Raw genomic sequence first — 10,501 nt, 5'->3', positions numbered from 1 at the left:
TTACCAAGGAAACAATCCCACCTTTCAAGGCCTTGAGTGAGAAAATTTTCCATCATTCCAGTCATTTGCTTTGAGCAGCCACTATCTGTAAACCATTTTTGACTGCTCCCTCTCATTCTAGCCTGAAAACAAAGTTATTTGTTAGTCTTAGGAACCCAAGTCAACTTGGGTCCCATATAATCATAGAATGGGTGAATAAGAGATCTATTCGCTTGGGTTTGGTGTATATATATATATTCTTCAGTTTGATTTCCGTAGAACTTACCAAACCAAGTACTATCGGTTTTTAAAAATTTAAAACCAAACCAAACCCAATCCAAATAAAAATCGGATTATTTAATCGGTTTGGTTCAGTTTCGGTTTGGAGCGATTTTTAACCAAACCGTGAACACCCCTACTTGAGACTATGGTTTAGCTTGGAAGAAGAATCATGATTTGTGGGTGGGTGAGTCGGACGTAAGATATGAGTATTATTTAATTTTATTTTATTTGTGAGTTTCATGTATACATTACATAAAAAAATAATTTATTTTGTCATGTCAGTTTTTTTTTAATGACAAATTTGGTTGAGTGATTTTATAAGTGAAAAGTCCTAAGTTGAGCGATTTTATTGATAGAAAACAAAGTCAAATGATTTTGCTGCATAGTTTCTCATATATAGTTGAATGACCTTTTGAGATATTTATCGTGTTCAATACGTTATAATCTGCAAATGTGACACATAATGACGCATTCTAAAACATCACTAACCCCAAAACATTTCCATTCATGTGCAAGGAAGCATCTCAACATTAGTGGCTGCATGTATAAATATGAGTCCTATGTAAATTAAAATGGATGCATCCCTCTTCCTACTTGACTCTAATTATTTATTCGAAATTTAGACCAGACTCTTATATATATATATATGCGTATATAACGCCTGTCAAGCCTCTGTAGGCAATCATCATCATAATATACTATGTATATATGATGCATAAAAATGATAGAATACATCCTGAGTCTGTCGGAGTGTCGTAAGGTCGTTACACCTCCGAACATAGTTATGAGATAACATTTTCATCAACATGTGACTCTATGAAGCATACTAAATTTGGAGAAAATCTTGCTAAGAACAATATTACTAGAACATGAATCAACATAAACCTAGCTGCTAAGAATGGAATCATTCTAGAGTAGCGTTACGTTACGTTTCGCTCATATGGAGCATGCCAAAAGAAGGAAACTTAGCCTTAACATACCTCGAGTCGTCAACACAATCCTGCAACGAATCTGTCGAACTAATACTCCAATCCTATAACAAAGGAAGGTATTTACAAACTTAGATAGTACTAGTATATCATTTATATCAAACGATAAATTGATTCTAAAGAGAAACGAGCAACATTTCCCCTATTTCTTAATCATACAAAACACATCCAACAACCAACAATCAGCACAACAACCTCATATGATCCTCTTTTAATCTTATATCAACAACATTTAGAAATATACAATAAAACAACCCAATATACTCTTCGTATACGATACCTATATACCTTCTTTGTCCGAATACAACAAGTATAACAACCTCAACACAATCTCAACATTAACTACTATCCATACAACAAGATTTTAGCTCAAAACACATTAAAAACATGGCTTAAAACGAATTACAACTCAATATAAACTCAAGTTCATATTTGAACATTCCCTCCAACTTCTTTCCCTCCAAACCTAGTATAACCATCATATAAACTCATAAAAATGGAAATAAGATGAATTTTTACCTCAAGGACTCAAGAACACAACAATTCTAAGATTACTTCACCTTGAAGTATCCTCCAAAGCTACTACAAGAAGGAGAAACAAGCTTCAACAACACTTTGGAAACTTTTGGCACTTGATTCTCACTTTAATTCCTTAAATTCACTTGGGGGTTGATTACATATGTTGGAGAGGGTTTCTAGAAGTGTCAGGGGTCTGGGAAAATGAACAAAATGAAATAAAATGAGGAAAGTACGAATTATATACTAAAAAAGGGATGCCACTGACTTAAATTTGCGGTCCCATTATACGGACCATAAATTGCCAACGGTGGCTCACCCCCACTGTTAACAAAATACGGTGGGAGTCAAACCAGATATATACGGTGGGAGTCAAACAAGATATACGGTCCGTAAATCCAACAATAAAACCCAAATTTTGTCAAAACGCATTCTCGTTAATTCGTTTAAGCTCTAATCCATCTAACACATACTAAGCATAAACTTAAATCCTCATATACTCAAGATGAAAACGTCTAATCTTATAAAATCTCAAAAATAATTCCACTCTCCAAATCTATAACAACCAATTTATGAAGAAACTTAAAGTACAAAAGTACGAGGTGTAACATCCTTCCCCCCTTAGAACATTCATCCTCGAATGTTAAACCTTCAGAAGTCTATAGAAATTTTGGCAGAGTCTTCTCTGTAATCACACTACTACCAACCTGCCACACAACCCAGCATCATAGTGCAATTCCACATAGGGCAATAACAACAATGGCCCCACAGTACCACCAAAAGTAACTGACAATATAGTGCATACCTGAAGATGATGGTATCGTAGCCTGAGCCTGCTCTGGGATCGGAAACAAATGAGGATATCTAGACTTCATATCTTTCTCGGCTTCCCAAGTCCTCTCTTTTACATTCTTATTCCTCCAGAGTACTTTTACGGAAGCTATATCTTTGGTTCGCAACCTACGAACCTGGTAATCTAGAATAGCACTAGGATTTCCTTGTAGGATAGCTGCTCTGTAACCTGGACATCATCTATGGGTACAACTCTGGAAGGATCTCCGATTCACTTGCGGAGCATGGATACATAGAAGACCAGATGTAAATACTCCAAGTCTGAAGGTAGGTCTAGCTCATAAGTTACATGGCCTACTCTACGCATAATCTTGTAAGGGAGAATGTATTTAGGGATAAGCTTGCCCTTGTTACCAAATCTTACTGCACCTTTCATAGGCGATACTTTCAGGAACACCCAGTCATCTACTTGGAACTCCAAGTCTCATTGTCTATTATCTGTATAAGAATTCTGGCGACTCTGAGCTGCTAGTAACCTCTCCTGAATGAGCTTAACCTTCTACACAGCTTGTTGGACCAAATCACGCCCTATCAATTTTGATTCTCTGACCTCTAACCATCTGATAGGAGATTTGCACTTCCGCCCATATATGACCTCATACGGGGCCATCTGGTTACTGGAATGGTAGCTATTATTATACGCGAGCTCAATAAGTGACAAATGATCATCCCAACTACCTCTAAAGTCTATCACACTTGCTCATAGCATATCCTCAAGCGTCTGAATAGCCTGCCCGTCTGTCTGGGGCTGAAATGTTGTACTAAGGTTCACTTGTGTCCCCAATCCGTCTTGGAAGGATATCCAAAAGTTAGCTGTAAACTGTGAAGCTCTGTCTGAAATAATAGATACTGGAACATCATGAAATCGCACTATCTCCTTAATATACAACTACGCATAATCCTCTGCGGAATAAGTAGTCTTGACAGGTAGAAAATGGGCTAACTTTGTAAGTCTATCAACAATCACCCATATTGAATCAAACTTGCACTGGGAATGAGGTAACTTGTAATGAAATACATATTTATCACCTCTCATTTCCAGGTTGGAATCTCTATGTCCTACAGCAGTCCACCAGGCTTCTGATTCTCAACCTTTACCTACTGACAATTAGGGAATTGAGCCACGAACTCTGCTATATCTGCTGACGTAACCTTGCAACATCTGGAACGCACAATCCGCCTCGATACCTCAGAAGTCCATCTCTAGAAATCTCAAAGGGTGACTTCTCTTTCTGTGGGGCTGTCTCCCTGTACTGAATCAAAGTAGTATCCTTATACTGGTGTTCCTTAACCTTAGCTACTAAGGAGGATGTCGCTGTATCCTAAGCTGTAACTCCTGCATCACCTGAGTCCAATCATCAAACTCCCAGGCTGACTAAATGATGAATCTCATGAGCTAACTCCATCTTCTCTGCTCGCAAGTAAGCCAAACTACCCATAGATCTGCAGCTAAAGGCAGTGACTACTACATTTGCCTTCTCTAGATGGTATAGAATATCAACATCGTAATCCTTAAACAGCTCCAACCATGGCCTCTGACATAAATTCAACTCTTTCTGCTTAAAGATCTACTAAGGCTCTTATGATCAGTGTAAGCATCAACATGGACACCATATAAATAATGTCTCCAAATCTTAAGTGCATAAATCACTGCAGCTAACTCCAAGTCATGGGTCGGATAGTTCTTCTTGTGCTTCCTCAGCTGCCTTGAAACATATGCAATAACCTTACCGTGCTGCATCAACACACAACCCAATCCGATGCCCGAGGCATCACAATAGATAGCATAACCCTCTAATCCTTCTGGAAGTGCCAAAACTGGAGTTGAAGTTAGTCTGTTCTTCAACTCCTGAAACTCCGCTCACAAGTGTCTGTCCACTGGAACTTGGTTGCCTTCTGAGTCAGCTTCGTCAGTGGTGCTGAAAAATAGGAGAAGCCCTCCACAAATCTCCTGTAATATCTTGCCAACCCCAGAAAACTACGAACCTCCGTCGGTGTTGTGGGTCTAGGCCAAATCTTCACGGCCTCTATCTTCTGTGTATCAACCCTAATGTCTTCATCTGATACAATATGTCCGAGGAAATCCACGAAGTTCAGCCAGAATTCACATTTAGAGAACTTCTACAACTTCTAATCCTGACGAACTCTGAGTATAGCATGCAAATGATCCACTTGCTTAGTCTCTGATCGAGAGTAGACTAGAATATCATCGACAAACACAATTATGAGAAGATCTAACAAGGTTCTATATATGCTGTTCATCAAATCCATGAATACTACTACCGCATTAGTTAACCCAAAAGACATCACAAGGAACTCGAAGTGCCCATATCTTTTGGAATATCTTTTTCTCTGACCCTGACCTGATGATAACCGGACCTTAGGTCTATCTTCGAAAAGCATCTGGCACCCTGCAATTGATCAAATAAATCATCAATCCTCAGGAGCGGATACTTGTTTTTTATCATCACCTTATTCAGTTGTCTGTAATCTATATATATCCGCAACGAGCCATCTTTCTTCTTTACGAATAACACTGGTGCTCCCCACGACGACGTACTAGGCCTAATAAAGCCCTGCTCGATCAAATCTTTCAACTCTTCTTTTAATTCCTTTAACTTAGCAGGGGCCATACTATAAGGGGGAATAGATATCGGCTGAGTATCTGGTAGTATATCGATAGAAAATTCAATCTCCCGCTCTGGCGGAATGCCTGGAAGTTCGTCCTTAAATACATCTAGGAATTCATTAACCATTAGAATAGAGAGAAGGTTCAGTGGTTTTGTTTCTGCATTTCGGACTCGAACAATATGATAAATACAACCCTTTGCGATCATCTTCCTTGCCTTGAGGTAGGAAATAAACCTACCTCTCGGCGAAGCTTTATTACCTTTCCATTCCAGAACTGTCTCTCTTGGAAACTGAAACCGAACCATCTTTGTTCTGCAATCAACGTTAGCATAACAAGAAGCCAACAAGTCTATACCCATAGTAACATCCAAGTCTACTATATCCAACTCGATCAAGTCTGCTACGGTATGATGATTACAATTCATAGATACACAATTCATGTATACTAGTCTAGATATCATCGAGTCTCCAACAATTTTAGACACCTTAAAAGGCCTAATCATCTCAGGTTCTATCTATCACGACCCAAACCGGAGGGCCATGACGGGCACCCTAGCCCTACCTGCCGAGCACTATTAAGCATGCTTTCATATCATAATCATAAACACAGGTGGACCTTGAGGGTCATCAGATGGAAATCTACTAGATCATATGAGAAATATACTGAAAAGGGATGAGCCCAAAAAGACATACTATATAACTATACTGGACAAAATGTACAAGCCGACAAGGCCATCATAGATGACTATACAATAAGAATGTAGGCCGAAGGGGCCACACAACGTCTAACTATACCACACTGTCTACAAGCCTCTAATAGAGTACATGACATAACAAGGTCTGGATAGGGCCCTGCCATACCCATATGTACAAAAAATATAACGTACCAAAACACAACACTAACTCCGGAACAAGGGGAGTGCTCCAATATCAGCTGAGCAGCAACCTACGGAGGTAGATCGTCAACCTATCTGCCTGAACTTGTGGGCATGAAACGCAACACCCCCTGAAAAGGAACATCAGTATAGACAAAGTATTGAGTATATATGGCGTGAAAGTAACATGAGGGACACATAAACGTACATAGGATGAAATGAATGCAACCTGTATGTCTGAGCTGCCTCTGATGGCCAATGATACGTATAAGTACTATATGTATACATATATATGCGTATATAATGCCTGATCATACATATCGATATACGTATATAACGCCTGTCAAGCCGCTGTGGGCATCCTATCATATCATATTGGCCTCTATTGGCATCATCATCCTCATATTGGCCTTTGTGGGCATCATCATCATGTGTTCAGTTGATCCAGTGGCAGTGCGTGTATAATGCCGTAACCTTCCCCATACCCTATATAGATAATATATTATATATTCCTATATAATTGTCACGACACAACTAGTGGGCCATGACGGGTACCCGGAGTTGGCGCACCACTCATCTTGCTATCTATCGTACTCAGCCGGGATATATATCATTTTCAACATAGAACTTGCCATAAACCAATTTCCGAATCTCCCAAAACATGTATATATGCATAAGCCCATGAGGCTACAAAATGGTGTACAACATATACACTGAAAAAGTCACATAACATCTACAACCCACATATAAGTACCTACGAGCCTCTAACTGAAGTACTGAAATCATGAGGGCGAGACAGGACCTCGCAATGCCCCAATATATACACACAAGAATATACAAAGAAATGGTAACTCCGAAGTAGTGGAGTGCTCCTGCAAATCTGCTAAGTAGGCTCCTAAGCGTCTGCACTGTCTCCAGGTCTACCTGTGGGCATGAACATAACATCCATAAAAGAAAAGGACGTCAGTACGAATAATGTACTGAGTATGTAAGGCATATATGATAACATAATAACGAAAAATAGAAGGCATAAGAAGAAAGGATAACTATAACTGCTTGCCTCTGGAGGCAGAATCATGCATGCTCACTTTTACTGTTAAAACATATCACACATACATAGATAAACCGTCTGAATCAACAATATCATTAGCCCGCGTATGGGCCTCCCGCGTCTGGGGTAATCATCTCACACTGCCCACTAGTGGTGTCTGCCCATGCCATATAGACATGGTGTAATAAACCTCCCGCCTTAGCGGTGGTGCCCGGCCATATAGGCACAGTGCAATCATCATCATATACTTAACATGAAGCATGCATAAGAGCTCAAGTAAAATTCATAACTCTATCGGAGTGACGTAAGGTTGGTAACCTCTGATTCTCTTATGGAATAGTCATAATCATCATGTCTTACCTCGAAGGAACTAGCATTGTGAGGTGAACCTACCAATTATGAATAATAACCAAGGAAATCATACATCAAAATCATTAATCTCATAATAGCATCCTTTCATAAGCTTTAGAATCTCGGGACATAGAATCATCATTATCATAACACATCTCTTATCCGCATCTCGTGAGAAGCTCTTAACGATCATAGACTTGTACTTTTTGGAATGTAAGAAAGTCATGAAAAGATAGGGGAAATCATGTTATAGGAATCATGCCTTAGGAAAGAAGGAACTAGCATTACATACCTTTACGTCTCTTCAACTTTATTGACTAAACGCTTTCCTTCTAAGCTCACGATTCTACATTCAAGAGAATTTGTACTAAGATTATACAAACGGAAACATACTTAAGCTTAAACTAAAGCAACTAAGAGCTAATGAAAATTGGGCGACATTTCCTTTGTTTCGACAACTTCCTCCATAAAATAAGACAACTCCCAAACATCAATAAGAACACTCATAATATCATAATCAATAGATTCTTCAAGTTAAACATTGTTTACTTCTCAAATCCACCTTCAAAATCATCCATAACCATAACTATAATACAACATCATATTTATTCTTCACATAACACTTCCTCAACGTCATTAGCATCATTTATAACGAGATTATACTCATCTCATACTTAAGAATCATAATTCACATTAACTTACTACTCAAAATACCATTTTCTCCATATTTGAACTCATATTCTACTTTCTTCTCTAACCCAAGTCCTTCAACCCCTCAATACTCTTAATAACATGGAATGAACATGAAACTCACCTTTGATGATGTAGGAATGGACTTTGGATGAAAATAGCTCACTTGGAGAAAAATCCCACTTCAACACCAAAGAGATTCTTTGTTTCCATAAACCCTAGAGAGCCTCCTTGCACTTGATTCTACTAATTTTTTGGTATTTGATCTTTGATTTACCTTGGATTTATGCTAGAGAAGTGTATGGAATATTCTATAGCTTTCAATACTTGTGGGGAGAGTGAAATCTAAAAAATAAGGGTAGGGGTTGCTTATTTATAACTGAAACTAGAAAGTTCCAGTGAAGCGGTTCGACGACCCATCGACTTGCTCCGTCGACTTACGCTTGCAAATCTCTGATTGCAGAAACAAAAGGACGGTGCACATCGACGGTCCATCGACATGTCGACAGCCCGTCGTTAGTGACTGGTGTCTACAGAATTTTCTTGATTCAGTTCAGATTTCGTCGATTCGATCCGTTCAACTTATAATCCTGCAAATCACCAGGAATACCTGCTGGTACATTTGTACACGGGGTAAGACACTCTCTACCTTAACTTTCTCCAACAAGCTTTCTTCTCTCTTCTCAATGTCTTTGGAATCTTAATTAGAATCATTAATATCCCCTCTTACTTGTAGGGACACCATATACACCTTAACTTGTATTAGTCTATTTATCGCGTAACAACCCGAAATTCCGAGGTGTAACAATAATGCTTGTGGGGTGATGTAAGGTCGTTAATTCCACATCACTACTCACCCCAAGATTTACATCAAAACGACCCAATATACAACACTTATACTCTTTCTTTTTCCAATTATACCAAGTATAACATCCTCCATGCAATCTCAACACCAACTACTATCCTTACAATAAGGTTTAGCTTAAAAACATATTAACAACATGGCTTAAGTTAGATTACATCTCAACATAAACTCAAATTCATATTTGAACCTTCACTCCAACTCCTTTCCCTCCAAACCTAACATAACCATTATACAAACTCATAAACATGGAGTTAAGATAGAATCTTACCTCAAAACTCAAGAACACATCAATTCCAAGAGTGCTTCAGCTTGAAATATCCTCCAAAACCAGTATCAAGAGGAGACAAGCTTCCATAATCACTTTAGAACGTTTAAACATTTGATCTTCTCTTTTGATCCTTGATTTTTCTTAGGAATTGATTAGATATTTTTGGAGAGGGTTTTCTATAAGGTTGGAGATCAGGGGAAATAGAGAAAATGAGTTAAAATGATAAGTATATGAAATATGTAAAAAAAAAGATCTGAAACCGACTTAAACATACAGCCAGAAATACTGACCGTATATTTATATACGGTCCGTATATATGGGCCATAATTATCAAGCCAAAAATCACCCTCTCTACCTAAGGAAATGCGGTTCGTATTCAAAAGTACGGTCCGTATTTCCAAAATATGGTCCGTATTTCGTACTTCCCAAAAATCAATTCCGACGAAATGTATTCACTTCGATTCGTTCATCCTCTAATCCTTCCAACACATGCCAATCATGAACTTAAAACTTCGTATACTCAAGATGAACACGTCTAATCTCATATAACCTTGAAGATAACTCCGCTCCCCGAATCTATAGCAACTAACTCATGAAGATACTTAACGTATAAAAGTATAGAATGTAACATCCTCCCCCTTCAGAAACATTCGTCCTTGAATGTTTGGACTCTTGGGAGTCTTCAGAAATTTTGACTGAGTCTCCTCTATAATCACACTACTATCAACCTACCACACAACACAATAACACAATACAATGCCACGCAAGGCTAAAACAATCAATAACAACAATGGTCCCACACAACCAACAAGCGTAACTGGTAAATAATACATACCTAAAGACGATGGTGTCATAGTCTGCATCTGCTTTAGGGTCGAAAATATATAAGGATATCTAGACTTCATGTCTTCCTTGGCTTCCCAAGTCATCTCTTCTACATTCTTATTCCTCCAGAGTACTTTTACAGAAGCTACATCTTTGGTTCGCAACCTATGAACCTGGAAATCTAGAATAACAACAACGACTTCCTCACATGATAACTGCTCTGTAATATGGACATCATCTACAGGTGAAACTCTGGAAGGATCTCCGATGCACTTGCAGAGCACGGATACGTGAAAAAACTCGATATACAGACTCCAAGTCTGAGGA

Source organism: Lycium barbarum, chromosome 5 (genome assembly GCF_019175385.1).
Source record: "Lycium barbarum isolate Lr01 chromosome 5, ASM1917538v2, whole genome shotgun sequence".
NCBI classification, from domain to species: domain Eukaryota; kingdom Viridiplantae; phylum Streptophyta; class Magnoliopsida; order Solanales; family Solanaceae; genus Lycium; species Lycium barbarum.
Note: the sequence above shows the minus strand (reverse complement) of the source record.